Genomic DNA, 20,785 nt, shown 5'->3' on the forward strand with positions numbered 1-20,785 from the left:
CCCCCCCCCCCCCCCCCCCCCGCCGACGCCCCGGTCACACTGGAACACAGTTTTAAAAGAATGGCCACATTAGGGCCTCCGGGCCGCAAGGCGTAGGGACACACGCATCCCCAGCCTCCTCCCCGGGAACATAAATCAGCACCACGTCTCTGAAACATCCTTTAGACAAGTGGATCCAGGACTGTGTAACAAACACAACCTCTGAACCAGAAATTCTGAATTCTGCTCCTAATGATCCATCAGCAAGAAATAACGAGAGCTGCACCGTAAGACGCGTTTGCAAAGATTTTCATCACGGCATCATTTCCAGCAGCCAAGAACTGGAAATATCCTGTCCCACCACACGCATGCCGCACGTGCGTGTGGCAATCCTCGTGTGTGCCACACATGCGTGTGCTTGTGCGTACCGCACCCACATCCTCGCACACACACTAACACGTTCAAGCCCACGCACACCCATCACAAAGCACCTGTGTGCACGTCGGGGCACACGCAGCCTGTGGGGGCATGAACACACACCAGTCACATACACACTTGCACACCTACACACAACACGCCCATCTGTGCAAGCCTGCGCACACACACACACACACACTCACACGCACACAGACAACATGCCAAATGAGCAAAGGTGCTTTCCTCCAGGGAGGGAGATAAAGTTACACTGAATCTTCTTTGTATTTTTCTGTTTTTTAAGTTTCCAAAAAACTTTTTTTGGCATTTTAAAGATACAAAATGTCGTATTAATACAAGAGGGACAGATGAAAGGTATCTTTTTAAAAGAAACCATCTTCTCTAAAGTGTGTTAGGTTCATTCTTGCCTTATTTCATCATCAATCCTGCTCCTGACTAGCTTCTACACCAACCGCCTCTCCCCAGAGCAGCTAGGGTTTTCAAAGAGACGTGCAAATAGATCAGAAGTGTGGACAGAACCTGCTCGATCTGCAGATGCCGTGTGTTCTCCCGTGTTTATCACATGGGTGGTCAGGCTGGCAGGGTCGACCGGGGCCCCTGTGATGAATGTACAGGTCTAGGGTCTGTCCCCTGACATGGGTCACAAGCGCATGTCCCCTTTGGCTTTGGCGTTGGCTATGTGGACACCCTTCCATGATTGACGGTACCATCCTGGAGGGGGTGACAGGTGCACACAGGTCTACACGCTGCTGCCCGGAACCTGGGGTGCGAGGCGGAGCCCTGCCGACCACAGACTCTGGGTCAGGGCATGTGGACGGCTCTGAGCTGTGTGTCCGAGAAGAGAGGACAGCATGCATCCTGGATCCCAGCCAAGGCTCTGCCCCACCTGCAGACCCTTGGTACATTATCCCTCCTAATTTATTTAAAACTTGTGACTTGCACGGGGAACACTTCATCACCATGGAAAATCAGCCAGTGGTTCTTACCATCAAGAGCACGGAGACAGAACAGCGATAGGAGACCGCTGCCTGCTCACCCCTCGCTTCAGGGAAGAGGGAGAGAAGCAAGGTCAGATCCCCGGGAAGGTCATCCCAGCCCCAAACCCTACGCAGGGCAGCAAGCCTGCACTTCACACACGGACGCCATGCACTGTGGTCTCCCCAAGTCCCCTTCCAAGTCAGACCTCTGCCTCTGTTTCATCTTTCGGAACTACATGCATTTAACAGGGAAATTTATATCAATGTGTAACCTTCTGCTTATAAATAAGCACAGCAAAAGCAAAATAACGCCCTTAAATTTTTGCTTCACACCTGGTGCTTGCTTTCTCTGTGAGAAATCAAGATTTGCAAGAATCAGGACATCCTGGTGCCATCCTGAGGCCTTGATGCTGGGAGCGAAGACAGGGGTCTCTGTCACTGGAGGACCCTGTCCCTAGGGCTGTGTGCACCATGGGCACCCTGACAGTCCTCCAGATGTACCGCAGGCCCCACACGTCAGGACGCAGCGCAGAGCCTGATGCTCTGGGGGTCTCCAGGTGCTGACAGCCCGGGTTTGAACAAAGTGCAGTTAAAACCCACTTTCCTGCCTTCCTGGCAATTCCACACCAAAATAAGATTCCTTCTCGTGCCACTTACCTGCACCCCTGCCCCTGCTCTTCCTGCACCAGCCTTCTCCCCACACCCCCTTCTCATGCCCAGGCCCAGGGGACAGCCACCCCAACCCACCCACCCCAGCGGTCAAGGCTCACGGCTAGTGGGAGGGTGGGGACGTCCCCAGACCGGCCTCACAGGCCCAGGGCACGTGGAGGTCTATTCTATGACCCCAGGCCTGGTCTTTACCCCTGGAGGAGGGTTTCTTCCTTGCAACCATGGGCCCTAAGATGTCCCTTCTCTCAATTACCTGTCTTCAAGACCAGTGTCAGAGCCTCCCATCGGTACTGGCCTCCACAGAGCCGCCCTGTTACTAGAAACAGAGTTGAACCCACAATCGTGCACGGAGGACTGAAATTTGGCCCAGCGACCTGCTGTGTGCTTGACTCACAGAACATCATAAGACTAGAGATTTTCACATCAGGGTTCGGACTGGGCACTGGGAGTGCAGGCCACATCTGCGTGTCCATGAGGCTTGCTTGGTGAGGGCACCTCCCTCGGAGGAGGGGAGGCTCCCCAGTTCTCAGACCACTCCCACTGTCTCCCTCCATCTGTGGGTGACTGGCCCCTGCAGGTGCTCGGGGAAGGAGGAGCCGGCCACTGACCTCCCCAGGCTGAGTCCCACGGAGGCCCAACCATAGCAGAGGCACCCTCTCCCGGGGGCGTGGGGAAGGGGTCCTAGCTGCGGGTGGGGGGCAGGGCTCTGGAGAAGACTTGCCACCCGAGATGAGGAGAGGCGGGAACTCCCCCGCGAAGAGCAGAGAAAAGGGATGAAGGGCCGAGCAATTCCATCTGAGAGGGGGTGAGGGAGTCAGGGAAGCTGTGCCGGCACACAGACCCCACTGGGGAGGACATGCCCCATCACCTGCTCAGCGATCAGCCCCGACTGGGTGTCCCCATGGGCCCGGCCTGTCACAGCCACGTGGCTTCTCACCCTGGAAGTAAAGGAATGTGGGGCGGCCCTCGGAGGGAGGCAGGGTCCAGCACAGAGATCCCCGCCCCAGCCTCAGCCCTCGGCTCTGACTGTCCATCTTGAACGTCCACCAGTAAGGAATTACCCCTGCTGCTGGGATCTTAGCCAACCCCCACTTGGGAAGTGAGTTCATCACATCAGCATCGATCACGGAGTGTGAGAGCCCAGGGCGCCGTCCTTCCTCAGAGGCCTCTGGGACCCCACAGGCCTATCATCAGAGACCCAGCAGAGCCTGGACTCCGTGCTTCTGCAGGAGACAGAGCGTGCTTCGTGGCACTCCCACCCCCCTCCACATCGCCTGTCTCTCGTGCATTCTGAACTTGTCCTCTGGGAACAGTGAGTAAGCCCTGGGTGTCTCCCCGAGGGCTGAGCACCGGGGCGGGACGCTGCCCCAGCCCAGTGGCCACCACTTGCATACGGTACAGCAAACACATCCTTGCTGCACAAGGAACACGTTTCAGTATCTAGAATGAGAACGCCCATAGCACCAAAACACCAAAATACCACCACCTCATCTGGGGAGGCCTCGGGCTCGGCAAGGCCAGGAGAGGAGATGAATCAATAAAATGTGATCAGCCAAGCAGCTTGACTCCTGCACATTCAGACACACAGGCGCCTCCAGATCTCCATTCCCTGAGATCAACATAGCTCTGCAGAACTACCGAATCCTCAGCAGAGAAGTGATACCCGCGGACAGGGCAGTGGTGGCCGGCAGGACAAAAAGTCAGATAACTAAAGACATAAAGCAGAGATCATCGGGTGGGCCTCCTTGGTGCGCTGACCCCCGGATGAAGAACTGCCTGTCTTGCCGATGCCCAGATCAGCCAAATGACCCAGCAAGTAAAGTTTACCAAAAAGCAGCCCGCATGCTTTTCAGCAGGCTTGTAACACAGGTCCTGAGTCGGAGAAAGGCACCAGGGGCTGAAATGCGAAGACTCTATCAGGCTTGGTCGGCACACACCCTGCAGTTCCAAGTCAGAACCGGAGCTGGAAAAGTCAGCCCTGCCCCTCCTCCACCAGGAGCGTCATGCGCTGTGCTGGGTGGACAAAGGGAGGGCTGTCCAGCCCGAAGACTCACGCAATAACCACCACTGTTATCCAATTATGCTCTGGATACCTGAAGCTAACACAGCCCACAGAGGGGCAATTTCATTAGATGAAGACCCACTTGTTTTACTTTGCTTGGATAATGGCTTAATGAATATACTGAGCAAGCCCTAATACAGACGTGCAAAATGAAAAATACTTTGACTTTCCCACTTTATGCCCACCCTTCGCTAATTATCATGCTTTCACATTTTCTTGCCTATCAGTCCCAGCTTCTGTCCCTCCAAGAGGTGGGAGAAAGCTCATCTCCTTTTCCTGCAAAGATTCCTTCCTGGGATGGAGGCTCTGTAGATGACCTGGGGAATTGGCCTCGCTCTCCAGCTCCCTAGCACACCTCCTCCCGCACCTCTCTAGCTTTAACGGCATGCCCACACGTGCAAACACACTCACACTCACAGCATGACCACAGTTTGGGCAGACGTGGAGAACACAATAAAACCACATCATCACGTACGTTAATAAAGCTATGAGACAATGGAGGTGAAAGTAAGTAATCTCACTTAGCTCAGGCAGGGGGATGGGAGAAGGCAGCAGAAGGGGGCTCCATGGAGAAATGGAATTTGAGGCAGGAGGCCCAGGAAGGTTCCCATGGATCAAAGGGCGGCTGGGGGGGAGCAGCCAAAACAAAGGAGCGGAGTGGCCGAAGGAAGGGCTGACAAGTTCCAGCTGCTTCAGCGGGTGGCTCCATGCTGGCCCCCGGAAGGGGTGGGCATGGTGTGGGGAAAAAGGGAAAGGGGCCCTGGGACCGTGGGGGCCCAAGACCCTCTGGGACCCATGACTAATGGCCCAGAAGTGATACAGCTTCTCTGGTATCTGTGGATCCAAAGATCCACAAGCATCTCTGAAGCAAGACATCACCACCGACGGCAAAATAAATGATGTGATGTATTAATGAAGGTAGCCTTTCTCTATCCAACAGCCCCTGACCTGTGGCCTTCTCAAAGCCACCGTGATAGAATAACAGGCCCAGTCTCCATTATCCAGCATCCTTTAACCACCACCCTGGGCCTCCACGGATGCCCATCCCATCAAAACACCATTGTGGCCACAAGGGAAACAGCAGTGTGAGTGAGCGGGTGTGAACGTCCTGCTGGGGGGAGGGGGGCGGCAGGAATATGGGATCATACCGATCCACTGTGCAAATGTGGCCTCTAATCCTCTCCCCCCAATTCCCAGGTAAGACACCAAGATTAGCACCTGGATCAGGAACATCCACCACAGATCAAGCTACTTGGGCCGAGTCTAACCAAGTACATCTAACCTCAACACTGGAGATCATTTAGAAACAAAGGCATAAGCTCATCTTTGGTGTAGAGTCCTGGAAATATGTTTAGTTCGACACTGCACACATGCACTTCTGGACCCACGTTCTAGCTTAAGAGTGCAAGTAGAAATGAGGCTTTAATTTATGCTCAGGAAAATAAAAATAGGTTAATAGGATCTAAGTCTAGCTGCTAGAAGAGGTTTTTCTGTGCCAAAAGACAGGCACTGTGAGTTTCCCTAAACAGGTTATCATTTTAACATTGTAAAGCACTAGACTTATTTTTTAAATAGCAAAACTACAATTATCTCTGCACGCCCCGTATTGCCGCTCTGCAGTGCTCCCACGTAACGAACCAACTGTCAGAGATACGGGCAGGACGAGCATGTCTGTGCCACACAAGATGGACAGCCTTATCAAAATCCAACTGCATTAATCCTTTCCTTACATCAAAAATCAAATAACTTTCTGGAGAGAGGCTACAGTCTCACGAAGAGCAGTTCCACTGGGAGACGGTGAGTAGAGATTAACGGCACAGTATGTTCGGAAATAAATAGATAAGCGTTTGCCTCCACAGCTCCTGCTTGACTCTCGGAACTCGGGACTCTTGCAGGAAGACACAGACAAGCGTCCGGAGTCACACGCGGCCTCCCGGTCACATCTGCCCTCCTCGAGAGTGACCAGGAACTCTGGTAATAAACAAGGCCATCATCCATGGCGCCACTTCCAACAACAAAACTTTGAACCCGCACGGCATTTAAGCAAGAAGGAAATAATATCATTTCAAAACTGATAAGGGAGAAATGCAATAAGACAATTCCTAGATAACCGCAGGGAGGGGATGGCTTCCTGATGAAATAACCGCCTTTCGAAGTAAGGAAACAATGTGATTTTCTGCCTGCGTGGAGAGCAGACAGACAGAGGGCAGCCTGCAGCCTCCTGGTCTTGGGAGCGGCCCCTACTCGCCTGTGGTTGCAGGAAGTGATTAATTAGTGCCTCCTTGAAGCGGCAACCTAAGGAAGCCACTGGGGGACTTTTCACGTCACATAACGATATCCTTCCAGAATCCTCCTTTTAGAGCCCAACAATGGGGCATGTCTCCAGCAGTCCCGAGCACCGCGCCAGGGCTCCTGCGAGGATGGAGGCTTAGAAAGAACTCTCTTCTCGCTGCCTCTTTTGTAATTGGAGGAAACACCACTCATGACAGAATTCCAAGAGAAAGGAGGCAACTGATTACGAGCCTGGCAGCCTGCTCTCAAGTCCCCATGCTCTCAGGCCACTGTCCCTCGGCTCCCTTCCCACCCCCGCCCCCGCACCTCCAGTCAACCCACATGAACCCAACTGGGTCAGTCCCAAGAGTCCCAACCTGCCCAGACCCAAACCTTGGCGTGTTGGTGTGAGACCCCAGCAACCCTCTTTTTTAGTGTTTCCACTGGGAAAAGGCAAAAGTAAGATTCTCTTACATTGGGACAGACCCATCCTGTGAGTGGCACCTCCTCTCACATCCCCGGCAGGAGGTACGACCTCTCCTGGCTCACCCTGCTGGAAAATCAAGTTCCTATTTTAGGTTCCCATGGCCTCACGCACCTTGTGAGGATGACAGGTGAGAGGCAGCATCGGGTGAGCACGGGAGATTTTCAGAACCGAACTGCAGACATGGGAGCCTCTTTGCTGCAGCCTCATGAGATGCTGGAGCAGAGCCCGCGGCCCTGTGCCAGCCCAAATCCTGCTCACAAAGAAACCAGGAAGACAGCCCGCAGGCCCCTCCATCACGCTGAATCAGCCAGGCTGGACGTGAGGGCTGTCTTCCATCACTTAGGAAGAAGGGGCCCCCTTGTCGAGGGGCTTGATTTAACCCAGCAGAAGACATGGGACCCGAAGGACCCTGGGACAGTAACACACCACGAGCACTTCTTTTCTAGGCAGCCCTGCTGGTTTTCCCTAGGTGCTCAGGCATCTGCTCTGCACACTCAGACTCACATGCAAGGAAAGCAAACTAGACGGGGGAGGTGGAGAGGCTAGGGCGAGGAGGCCCTTACTCTCCAGTCCCCCAGGTTATCCCCGGGAGACTCTAGAAAGTTCCAGAATCTCTGTGCACTGGAATTCCTACCCAAAGAGTGGAGACAAGCCCATTCTAATTTTAGGGGCTGACACAAAAGGCTGTTGCTGTCATCATGTTTAAAAAACCAGAGGTTTTTAGGGAATACCGTGCTTACAGTGTTTTGAATGCAAATCCCTGGAGCAGGGCCATCTCAAAGACCCACACATGCAGGGCAGGTTTATTGGGGTGGACAGAGCTACCGAAGTAAAGAGCCACCTGCAGTTTCTAGGCCTACCTAGGAATCCAGAGCACTTGTTCAGTGTTTCAACCAAAAATCTGGGAGAAAGACTCCGCCTCTTTGGAGATGCTCATACCTTCCTGCAAAGGTGCCATCACTCAACCCTGAAGGAAAAGACTTGAAGCTCACACCTCACCCCCCACCCCCAATCATTTTCAAAGGATCCGAGACTTCAAATGGATTTCAAAGACCCCTGTGATTTTGGCAGCATGACATTTTATGTCTTATAACGTATTTTTATTAGCCAGAATTGTAGAAAATTGACGTTTACCAGCCATTAACCTTTCAAGCATGTAAGTATTTATTTTTTCCCACATGGAAGTGTATCTTACACTTCTCTGCAGATCAATCCTTAAGCTGTCCAGTTCCTTTAAAGGAAAAAAAAAGTCATCTCGGAGCCTCCCTGTTCTCAAGAAAACATAGGCTCTATAATTTTACAGAGTTTTGATCACAATCTCATCGCTTTCAGCCCTTCCTGGTAATCTGTTTTCATCTTAAAATATTAAGGACTACATGAGACAAGTGGTATGATCCCTTCTTTGTATTGAGGGAAGGTGGGCAAGACTAAGGTAGCTTAAGAATCAAGTGAAGAAGCAAGCATCCAGCTTTACAGAGGGAGACCCTGTGTGTGGACATCTTGCTCGGTCAGCTTCTGATCCCCCTGGAGCTTCCCGGCCCCAGCATTAAATACGCCATGACATAGTCCAATCACACCAGAGCCCTGTTAACAAATAACCACAGTGAATAACTTAGGTTCCCTTGTGCCCCTCCATGAGCCTACAGAGCTTTAAAGAAGCCACTCCATAATTTATTTATTCAATTTTAAAAACACGCCTTTTGCCAAAAGGTCTCTCGCTGCACACAAGAAAGGAAAGGCCAGGAAGGGAAAAGTTCCCAGACACAACCGTAAAAACCTACGGAATGGAGCCACGGTCTAACAGAAAAGTGACTGCATCAAAGGCCGGCTCCCCGCATCTCGGGGCTAGACTCTCAAGAGGAGCGTCTGAGCTCATCCACTGACCGCATGGAAAAGAGGGGTGCCTGTGGCCACGGGTGTCCCGGTCATGCATCAGGAACGCAGCGTTTTCTCTGAGAGTCTGCTCGGGGCTGGGGCCCGGATGTGGGCTTCCCTTCCCCAAAGCCTCCAGAAAGCAGAGATGCTGCAGGCCCGGGCTCCACTTAGCTGAGCTGCAGCAGCGACGGTGACCCGGTCGGTGTTCATCGTTCAGCAGGGCAGGCACCGCCTCACCCACATCGTCCTGCTGGCCCCCCAGACCCGCCCCTGCAATCGGAACCCTCACCTCCTCCTATGGAGGGTGCTACAGAAGGTCGCGAGGACATGAACCTGCTGTCACACAGTGAATGATGGTCCGGACCCCTGGAAGCTGATCAGGCCTGGACCCCAGGGTGCCCCATGTCCACTGGGAAAATCCGAGGCTGCGGTGGACAGGGCAGCGGGATGGCCTCAGGCGACAGGCTGTCCGCTTAAACCCAGGCTCCTCCAGCACCAGTGCAGGAGGGTGAACGAGGGGCCCCAGAGTGTTGTGCATCAGCACCCCCTGCTTGGTAAAGGGGGGTTAATCACGCGCCTCCCTCACAGGGTGGTTGTGCAGGTCAATTCAGTGGGCACCAGCGGGCGCCCAGCACTGCCCAACACACAACACCACAGACAATCAACAGATCAGAACGATGGTCCTACTGACTCCTGGGTTAGGGCCGGGTGCTGGGACCAGCACGCGGCTTCTCGTGGGCTTCCCCTGCTCGCCAGAGGCGCTCATTAATCAAACGCCCACAGGTGTCCCCTCCGAGGAGCCAGCCAAGGCTTCCCTCTGTCAGCATCTCACTGAAGGAAAAAAAGAAAGGGAAAAGGGTGTCTTTCTCCCTGAAATCCCCTCAGAGTGCAAACCAGCCTGAGCCTCAGGACCAAGCAAGGAAACAGCTTACCTGGCAGTTCCCCAACGAGGGCCCTTCTCACTCAGCCCAAGCTGCCAGAGGCACTTGTGGGGAATGGAAAACGCAGCCCCAGGGCCCAGCTGAGGGTTGCTGGCGACCCGAGACATCCTGAGTCCAGCAGCGGCAGTCCTGCTCTGGTAGGAACAGGCCAAGCCCACCGCAGCGCCGGCCCAGGGTTGCCCATCCAGACCCCAGAAGAGTCGGGATGGCCGGGTTGCGGGATGCAGCAACTGCTGATTCCCCACGGGGTACCCGGGCTCCCCCGGCAACTGCACACCCACGGACAGGGTAGTGACAGTCCCCAGGGATACGCAAGGCTGCCCCCAACGAAGCGGTAAAGAAGTGATGGACACAGGGATGGGCCCTGGAAAGAGCTGAGCCGCCGCTCTCTGAAGCAAGCACGCTGACCTCTGCTTTCGGAGGAGTAAGCAGCCAGGCAGCAAAAACGCGGCTGCTCGAAACACAAGAAACTTGACACTCGGAGCCAGAAATAATGCCTTTTTGCCTTTGCTCAACAAAGCAGTTTTGGGGAGAGAAGAGGCGCGTTCTATAAATGCTCCCCTGCCTGAGCGCCCGCGCCTTCCCCGCGAGCCTCCACATCTGGGCAGCAGGGGGAGCGAGCCTCTCCTAAGCTAGAGGCAGTAGTTCCACCAGCCCAAATGCAGACCTTCCCATGAACAAAACATTTACAGTGTATCTACGCGATACGATCTGAGCTATATTCCTCCTGAAGATGGCATCTGACAAGGGAAGATAAGGGGAGGAGAGCAAACGTTCCACGCACGTTTTAGTTCCGATGGCATTGTTCCGTGTCACGCTTTTGAAGAGAGAAGACTGGATTTCTGCAGTTGAAGGGCCTCGTGCGCCGTTCCGGCGAGGTGGACGCTCAGGGCATCGTGCCAGCCGCATGCCCGAGCTGCGCGTTCAGACCCCAGGGACCACCCAGCAGACACCCCCAGGAATAAAGCGGTTCCGCACCAGGGACGCTGACCCTGGGATTCCGAAGCTAAAATTCCTCTAGACCTGAGGTCCTCGGGCTTAGAGGAGCACCAGCTTCCCTGGGAGACCGACCAATCAGGCAGCATCCCAGGGCACAGCCCCAGGATTTCTGCTGCACTGGGTGTCTGGGTGTCCCGGGGCACCTGTAACAAATGACCACAAGCTCGGGGGCATAGAATAACAGGAACTTATTCTCTTGATGTTCCAAAAGCCGGAGTCTGAAGTCAAGCTGTGGGAAGGGCTGTGCTGCCCATGGGAGGCTCCAGGGCAGGGTCCTTGCTGCCTCTCCCAGCCTCTGGTACCTATAGCCGCCCTGAGCCGTGGTTGTATCTCCCCCTCTGCCTCCCTTCCCATGGCTTCTCCCGTGTCTCTGCTCTTCTGTCTCTTATGAGGACACCTGTCCTTGGATTTAGCACCCACCTGGATCATCCAGGATAATCTCATCTCAATAGCCTTACTTAGTTATGCCTGCCAGACCCCTCCTCCCAACAAAGTTCCAGTCACAGGTTCCAGGTAGATGAATCTTTGGGGGCCCACCATCCGACCCACTATGGTAGGTCTGGGAGGGGACCCAGGGGCCTGCCGGGTTTCACAAGTGTTCCCCAGGCAGGCAGCTCCTCCATCCCGCTTGGATGTGCCTCTGCTCTTCAGATAAGGAAACTGAGGTCCACAAAAAGGAGGACAGCCCAGCTGGGCCCCTGTCCCAAGAATGCCCGCCCGTGACTCCCCACTTCTCCCTCAGCCTTGCAGGCAGCAGAAGCCTGGCACCATGTGCTTAGCAAACACGAACACCGACGGCTCCCTCTCAGCTTCCCAGGCAGATCAATGTCAACAGTGTTCAAACTTACATTTGGCAGCAAAACCATTGCAAGACAAAAATCTAACGTTTTTCCAAGTCAGGTGGACAAACACAGATGCACAGTGCTGAGGGAAGACCCAGAGGTGAGCCGCCTCCTCCATCCGGTTCAAAGACAGAGAGAGAAAGATCCTTTCCGGGCAGACGTGGGTCTGCATCCCCCACCCGGGGGCTGGAACGTAATGAAACTGGATTCCAAACGGAAAATGCACTCATGCCAGGCCACAAAGGCCTCCCTCCGCACCTGTGACTTCTCCCGGTGCCTCTGGCCTCGGCAGGGAAGCTCCCGTCCTCCACGAGGACCAGCCTCCCATAGATGAGGGATATTTATCTGTCGCTGAAGGCTTACCTTAATCCTTCCTAAATCCCCACGCACTGTCAGCAAGAAAACAGCGAAGCCAAACAAGGCCATGTTCGAAGCAGCCCGATCGCAAGCTGCTGTGGGCTCTACAGCTTCCGTTCCCCGGCAGGCTCTCGGGTGGCGAATCGCATCTCAGGAGCCACAAAGAAGCTGCCGATCTGGGTCCCCACTACAGACACAGGACACGGGGGGTGGGGGCTCTGGGAATGAGATGAGCAGCATGGGGCGTCCAGGCACTGGCATTTCCTAACTCGCCCCGGCTTCCTCCATCGCTCTGGACCCCCGTTTCCCCCACAGTGAAGGGGGTGTCCATGTGAACTGCTGAGGACCCCCAGCAACTGAATGAAGAACACGGCGAGGTGCGCGAGCCACAGCAGGACCTCAGCGCGTGGGGGCCAGAAACAGAGGCTCAAGGGAGGCCCCGGGGATGGCTGCGAGCGTCACCTGCCCTGCACACAGGCCTCTGTATAGTGACCAAAGCAAGGACCCGGAGGCTAAGGAAGGCCGGCTTATCGCGGTGGGCCCCGTGCCATTCCAAGAGTCCTTGTAAGTGGAAGAGGGAGGCCCCTGGGTCAGAGGGGGGTGATGAGAGCACGGGGTGGGGGTGGGGGGGCACCAGCAGAAATACTGGTGGGACTGTGGGAACGGAGTGTGGGCTGCGAGCCAAGGAAAGCGTGGCACCCCGAGAAACTGAGCAGGCAAGGCCACGGACTCTGCCGTGGGGCCGCCGGGAGGAAGCAGCCCTGCCCACGCCTTGATGGTGGCCTGGAGGACTGGCCCATGCTGGCTTTCTGGTATCCAGAGCAGCAAGAAGCTGCTAGAAGCTAAATTTGTGTCTTTCAAGCCACTAACTACACGGACCGCTGGAGTACCCTACGAAACTAACACGATCCGTGACCCAAGCAAACTCCTCCTTGGAAAGGCGGGTGGGGTTTGCCCAGTCACGGAGAGCTCTGCATGACCCAGCGGGGCTGGGGTAGGACCTGCAAACGCCCCGAGCCCACAGGCGTCTCGAAGGCACGGAGAGAGCGGGTGTATTAGTGCCAGGGACGTCCTCGACACACACCAGCTTGCCCTGATGGAGGTCGGGAAGGGAAATGGGCTTTGGAAGAAAGAACACACTGGCCAAAGATAATTAAGTAGGTTTGCTTTGTTTTGTTCTCTTTTGTTGAAGGATGGGAGTCAGGGAGCCAGCCTGAAACACCAGGAGAGGGCAGCCGAGAGCCCGGGCAAAAAGTCACCCAAATTCTGAGCCTGCTGACAAAAGCAAAGGATTTTACCAGACCAGCCTGCAACATGCCACAGCCCCCCCTGAGGACTAGAAGCAAGGAGCCCAGGCCATGAGGTTTCACAAGAACACGCCGGGGGAGCTCCACCACCCTCGCTGCATAGGAACTCACACAGTATTTTTTCATGGTGGAATCCACTCGAAGTCAGACTTGCTCCTTCAAAAAGTCAGAATAATCAGCACATTCTTTGGAAAGACGAATGCTTGCTCGTTCCTTTATTCTCAGTTTGTGATTAGCTCTGGCACCTACTTAAGTATGCTTCAAAGACGCAAGGAGGGAGGGAGGGAGTGGGGCAGCGAGTGAGGGGGCAGGCCTGGAAACCTATCATGGGGGGCCCTGGAGACACCCAGGCCCCCAGACCCAGGGCACATGGAGGGCATGCACATCGCTCACGCATGTCCCACTGCGAGAGGGTGCCAGGAGCCTCCTCTAGGCAGAGTCGCTGGATCCCCTCGTGGTCCAGGATCAGAGGCCTCCTTCCTGTCCCTGGTGCTCAGATCATCCATGTCTGGGCTTCCAGACCGCAGGCCTCCTCACCAGGGACTCTCTCGGCATCCCCCAGTGCTGGCCGAGCCTGAGACCCAAGAGAGCACGCTCTCCGGACCGTGTGCTTCATGCCCAGAATTGGAAAACTCCTGTTGGCATCACAGAATCCTGGCTCTTGTGATCCTAGGGCCAGTTCTGCAAACCTAAGGTGTCCATGGAGTTTGGACCCATTTCAGATCAGCCCTCACGCATCACTGATGGCCATCGAGCACCTCTTGACACACTGGGCCTCTGTGTGTTGCAAACGTCCAAGACAAGAAACAATTAGCACGTCTGAATGCTTGATAATTGCTAATTTTATGACGGTGCCCTGAACATCTGGGGTAGCTGTGTGCACGTGATCTCAGTGCTCAGAAACCATCTTTGATCACAGTACGTGGGGGATATAAATGAGCTACATGCATGGGTCTGGACAAACGGGGGAAGTGGAGCAAATCCACGCACTCTGGCCAATCTCTCAACTTCCCTTAACCGATCAATCGGCCTCTGACCCATAAATCAGGACCAGTTTTACCTCACACAGGTGGTGTCTGCAGAAGGCTGGCATGCGGTGTGGCCAGAACCCAGTGATCCTATGGGACAATCACACAAGGCCTCGCATTCCCACACCTTGAGACGCCATTAAAATACATGGTTCCGAAATGCCCAAGTCTTCATCTTCAAGCCAGGGCATCGATGTGTCTGTCATCCTCACGTCTAACTGGTGTGTGAGCTTTCTGCAGTGAGGATTTTTAGCTGGTGACAGGTGATTATGCGCACACAGGGCAGAAGTTGGAAGATGTGGGGGTGGGGGCTCCTGATGCACTGCCTTAGGGACCCAGGGCACCCCGGCCACTGGGGCCACATGGGCCACATAGCTGAGTGTGAGACCGTGGTGGTTTGCCTCCTTCTGGCCACCGGGACCCTCTCTGTGCCTGAACTCTGGCTCGGGGACGACAGCAGCAGCTGTGCCTTCCCAGGCTGACCCTGCCTCTGACGGAAGCCACTGTCTGTGGATATAAACTTCCCTTTCTCAACCTCCTACCTCTGCCACCAGGCAAAATTAGTGGGGGAAAGGCTGCTGAGAACCCAAAGCGACGCTGAAAAGGCAAGGCTGGCCCCAAAGACAGCCAGAGGGGCATTGCCATCTCCAGCGAGGTCTCCACGGTGGGCTCTGGAGGCTCCTTCTGGGGACCCCTGAGGCGGCTGCCAAGAGAGGCCGTGGCGGTCTCAGTGCTCCAAATGGAGCACCCCCCCGGCTTCCAGAGCCAGGAACGTGCTGGTGTGAGGCTAGGGCAGTGCACCAGTGAGCACGCAATGCTGCCCACCGCCCCTCACCGCCACCTCCCGTGTAGCTGAGGCTCCCCGGAGCTCGTCAACACTGCGGCCCAAGTCCCAGCACCTGCTCCCTGGCTTCCTGGAGAAGGACGGCTAAGAGATCCAGCGGAGACTGCACATTCCCCACTGGGTGGGGCAGACAGGCCGCCTGGCTTCGTACATTTCGTGATTCACCCACATCCTGGCCCAGACGCTAACGTGGTTGACTGTTCATTTCATCTGCTCAGCAAATACTTACCGAGTGCCCACAGCGCGCTCTCTGCGATCTGGGGCACTGCACGTGGATTCTAGTCCACGAGGAGCAGAGGACGCTAAAGCCAGAGCAAGGCCAAGGCCCAAGGAACAAAGGATGGGTAGAAGGGCCGCCCCAAACCTGGGTTCAAGCCAGAGGATGAAATGTGTTCCAAGCTTCCAGAGGGAAGGGCAGATACTTGCCACTGTGCACAGTGCTTGCTTCCCTAATCTGGGATTGCACTGCGCCACAAAGAACAAAAACTCAACTGTGGTACTTTAGCCTTGCTTTTCTCACCTCTTAGGGGGACAGTGAGCCCGGAGGTTATCTGGATGTGGTTCAAGCCTGCCACCTAGGATACAGTTCCCGCTGCACCATCCTCACAGTCACAAGACTGCTGCTCTGCCTCAGACATCACATCTGTCTTCCAGGAAGGAGGAAGAGGGAAGGGCGAAAGGCAGAAGGCATGACCAGCTGAACAGGTTCCTCTCTACCAGGAGGAAAGAAAGGAGAAACAAACAAACAAACAAACACCTTTCCCAGAAGCCTCGTCTAACAGAATAACCTAATTAGATCCTACTAACCAGAACGGGGCCGTATTGCCACCTCGGCCTAAGAGAGTCTACCCGACGTGTGAGCATCTTCAACAGGACTCAGCGTATGCCAAACGGGTCAGTACAGAAGAGGTGTCAGTGAGGAAGAGGGTGAGAATGGACCATGCACAGGCAGCCTGCAGTGTCTACTGCTTCAAAGCACATGAGGTTGGTTTCTCGCTAGCGCCCTGCTCCCCGCGAGGGAACCGAGGGGGCCCAGACGCACCGCAGCGGCCACGTTCTTGGGCTCATTCATGACTTCATTTGAGACTGTCGCTGACAGCAACCACACCACGGGTTAGGCATGATCGGCAGCAGGACTGGCTTAGCCTCTTGCCCTGCATCTGGTAATGCCTCTGCCCTGGCAAGAGTGACCTGTCTACAGAGGGGTGGGTCAAGCCAAACTCTGGTGGGCAAAGAGGCTATTTTCAGTATACTTGCCAAGATAACGGTACTTCCGGCCTTGCCGATTATGTGTGGCCAATTCTTATATGCTGACTCCAAACACCTGCATGTGGACTCTCTTCCACCATCCCTCCCTCTCTGCGCCTTGGTATGCAAATGAATCATTCATTCCACCACGCATTCAGGGAGGGTGCTGGAAGCAGAAGCCTTAAAGGGCAGACACCCATGCTTGTCTCCTCCATATCCATTCCTCCCTCCTTCCTTCCTAAAACAGAATCTTACTTGCTCCAAGGAGCTGGATCTACCAGGTGGTGGATCATAATAGCTCTAACCCAAATACGACAACGCAATTCTCTGCTTCCCAGCCTCCTCGCCCCTTTCTGCTGGGAGCGGCATGTGACCTAGTTCTAGCCAAGGAGAACCGCAAGCATGTTGAGAAAGTGTTTGCTTTCCTGATACAGGGAAGGGATGCAAATGGTGCCACTACTCCCTCCTTTATCCTGCTCCAAACTCAAATGCAATGGCCGGAGCCACAGCAGCTAGTTTACAATGATGAGGCAATAAACAGCTGACAAACTAAAGATGGTAGAATAAAGATCAGGTGAGTGATAATGGCACTCACAAGCTGTCCCAGCCCCCGACCATCTCTCTCTTCACTGTGACATGAGAAAAATTAACCCCCCTTCATTTAAGATTCTGGTAATGCAGTTTTATCCTATTGGCTGAACACATCCTGAAATGATCTAAAATAGTACAGCAGAGTGCCAGAGGTGCTGCCTTCATGAACCTTACCATTTAACTGAGAGAGATGTTTGCCCAGAGAACAGAAGTTCTCCGAGGAGAAAGCAGAGTGTGGTTGGGGGTGCACACGACGGCCCTAAGCTAACGCATGATGGGAGCACAAAGGCTTTTCTGAGGAAGTCATCAGAAACAGTGCTCTTCTCTTCTCTGTATTATTTGAGTCCACCCTCCCCAGGTAACGTCCAGACCCAACTCCCTCCTGCTCCCAGCAGACATTTCTACTCACACGCCGCCTCCTGTCCAGGACCCAGGGGAGACAGGACCCACGCGTCCCGGGTGCTCACTATACGGCCTATCACTCTCCCATCCAGGGGGGCGGTTTTGCCGCGAAGCTGGTCTGGGTTTTCCAGAACTCTGCCCGCCTCAAGAGAGCAATGCGGGTCACCGCATCAGCTGCCGGGCTGACCGTTAATTATTAACAAAGCCGAGAAAAAGACACCAGCTCAGCAACTGCCCCACACTAAACTATGGCTCACAGAACGTTCCGTCTTGGCCTAAGGAAAACAGCTAAACCATCCTACGTTAGATATTACCACGCATCAGTGATCATGGCCATAAGTGAATGATCCTGAAAACAACACTACAGCTAACAGAACGTGGCTAAGTTCACGAGCTGGCCGGAAAAAGCACGCATAGTAAACACAATGCGGAGGCCATCTGGGAACGCTACAAATCAGCCCAACAGATGCCCCGCGTTGCTGTACTTAGATGCTCTGCTGCTTGCAAGGTTCACAATACCATAGTATTTGCTGCCCTACTGGGGAAAACTATTTTAAGTCTAATTAGCATGGAATTTTTAGAATGCAAATGCTTTTCATTTAGACGTAAAACAAAATGCCACGACATTTCTCCCATCCATTTATCATAAATAAGTTAATTACTGTGTAACAAATCACTCCTTCTGGAATCTGGATGTTTGGGGCTGCTGGTAAGCTGACTCAGTCAAAGAGAAGGAGCCACCAAGCAGCCGTTAATGGCTTTTGGGGTACTTATAATAAAACGGTGACTCTGTGAAGCTTTGCTTGTCAAATTAAGGTTAAGCTCTCTGTTGGAGTAACTCAATTATAAGTAGTCATTATCTATTTAACTTGATTCCTACCAGAATAACAAATACTGTAGCTTTATTTTATTTTGGATGCACACATCTTCACTGTGGTCTTGTGGTTTGCAGAGTACATACATAAAAAGAGAAATTTTTATCTGCCCTGGTTTGAGTGTGTGTCTGCATCAGCTTTTACCTCCATATGTGTAAAATTATTTCTAAGATATAAAACATCTTTGTCCCGGAGAACAGTGGTGGGCGGGGTGCACACAGGGGCAGGAGAAGCAATGGGGCTCTAGCCTGCCCCACAGGAGGGGAGGAGCAGGTCCCAAGGCCTGTGAGACACCTGCAATTCTCCCCTCAACCTGGGTTGGGCTGAGCCTCATTTCAGGAATAAGTAAGTGCCCCGAAAATGGGCCATGCATCCCCAAAGCCTGTAGGCTGGTCCAAGTTCACCTTCTCCATTCCACACCGGGTGAACCACGTCTGGGCTCAGGGGGCAGGCCAACGTCCAGCCAGTGATCAAGACTTCCCCACAACACTGGCCAAAAGCAGAGAGGCCAGTTCAGCCTGGACCCACAAAGCAGCCAGGAGGGAGACCAGATGCCTGTTAGAAATCCCACATTTCATCAAAAAAGGTATGAAAATCTGCCATTCTCTTCCACAGTAGGTAGCACTTGGCCTTACTAAAATAGAGGTACTTTTCTTACATTCCTGAGTAAAACTGAGACTCCAAGATGTTATCAAGTGCAGCTCCATACTCAGAGAGGCCCAGGATGCCAGCTTCCAGAGAAGCAAACGGGGGTACCGCAGAGTGTCCCCCGCTATATGCAACAGTACAACACACCCAGTGTGGAAGAATCTTCTGGGCCTTCCCTGAGCACACACAGGGATGCTCAGGAGGCTAATACATCCCGAAAGATGGTCCACCCTCTCGAACTCTAAAATGACATGCACAGTGCAATTCACGGAGCATCTCCTGAAAACTCTTACCAGTATATGCCTCCTCATGCAACACACCCATTCTGCTTCTGGTCAACTGCTGGGAATTTCATTTTTATTTTTTTGGTAATCAATGGAAGATTCAATTGTGTCATACCCTTAGCAGTCAATGCAGACAAACAAGTAAGGGTTGGACTTAGTACCAAGTAAAAATCCCCGGTTCATACAATCAGGCACAAACAAGGTAAGTCAACAAGCTCAGTCTCCAAGGAAGAGGATCTGAAAGATCACCTCCCGATATGTCTGTGCTCCCACCCCCGCCCCACCCAAAGAAGCTGCTATCAGCTCTTAAGGGAAAATCCCAGATTCCCTAAAACACAAAACTGGGGAGAAAGTCAGCAGTATGAGGATTATTGAGTCGTGAGTGCTAAAATTTAGTGCTGAAGCTTTATCCAAAGTTTGCTCCATCCCTCTGAAATCAGCTAAAAGCTGCTACTTCTGGGAAGGCGCACAGCCGTGGTGTTCGTGATAGGATCTGGAATCCTCAGAAGGAAGAACTGATTTATTTCCTCTCCCATGCAAATGGAAAGTTTAATTAGTTTGTCTCGAAAGGGAAACAGATCAACATGCAGAATGATCTACTGTCACTTGACTTCTGAAGCTGCTTCTGACGTTCCCATCACAAATGTGGATATAACCCTACAATTAGGATAAAGCTAATTGGTAGCTCCCTCCTGCATGTGTGTTTTCGTGTTGTCAGTGAGGCTGTAATGAAAATGAATGCCACATTTGTGAACAGAACGTCTGTGGGCTTATTTACCGCATCTCCAACAACATCGTCTGCTTTATCATGCATTTCAAAGCAGGGATAATTTAAGAATCCAGAATTTCATACATAAAAATACTTAGCAAGAAAGTCTCTCCCTGCACATTATTTGGGTGACGTTACATCCGAATTCTAATTTGTTGCCCAGGAAATGATTCACCTCACTCAAAAATGACAGGCATTCTGAATCATTCACCTGTGATGCAAAATGCCTTCCAGGTCCCCAGATTCCCCATCTTACTGACCTCAGAGCCATCATTTTGCAAAGAGCCTGCCTCAAAGACAGCCCCGCCTTGCCTGTTCCTGGAAATGTCTCCCCGCCCCGTCCAGAGCATGATGTGCAATTTCTTCCCACCCCGCAAGCCCCCTACCTTTGAGTAGCCTCTCTCCTTCCAGAATATTTTCCGAGATTAATGCCGTGTAGTCTTCTTCAGAGAATCCAGCCTTGCAGGTCTCCCTGGCTGTAAGATCCCCATTATGGGCCTGAGAACAGAAAGAAAAGAGGTTGGAACAAATGTGAAGTTGACAGAAATTTAATCCAAAGCCCATGTTTACTAGGGGCTGCTGCAGGCTGGGTCTTGCCTCCGGCTATGACAGGAACGCAGATGCCTCGGTCTCCACCCAAAACCAATGCTCTTCTGCTTCTGTGCTCTCATGGACTCACCTGGTTCAGCAGCCCCCCAGACCCCGTGGACCCCGAGGCCGAGGGCAGGGCCACAGTCTGCACGCCCCGTGTGCTGTCCTCCGCACGCACGCGCGGTCCAGGCTCAGTGGTGACCTGGGCACAGCCAGGGAGTGTCGGTAACCGTGAAGGACGCAGGACAGCTATCAGGACGTCGGTGATAAAAGTTGGGTGAATGTGGCCTCTGGCTCGGAAAAC

The 20,785-nt window shown here is 53.5% G+C and overlaps 1 long non-coding RNA gene across 1 annotated transcript in view; it reads right to left on the bottom strand.

Annotated features, from left to right (window-relative positions):
* LOC145723768 (uncharacterized) overlaps positions 1-20,785 on the bottom strand; it is a 180,831-nt gene that overhangs the window by 157,224 nt on the left and 2,822 nt on the right. The window contains exon 2 of the long non-coding RNA XR_014149024.1: positions 20,277-20,388. This is a non-coding gene — a long non-coding RNA (uncharacterized LOC145723768). The remainder of the gene's footprint in view (positions 1-20,276; positions 20,389-20,785) is intronic.

This window comes from Leptonychotes weddellii, chromosome 10 (assembly GCF_054177405.1).
Source record: "Leptonychotes weddellii isolate Sample4059 chromosome 10, ASM5417740v2, whole genome shotgun sequence".
Lineage (NCBI taxonomy): Eukaryota > Metazoa > Chordata > Mammalia > Carnivora > Phocidae > Leptonychotes > Leptonychotes weddellii.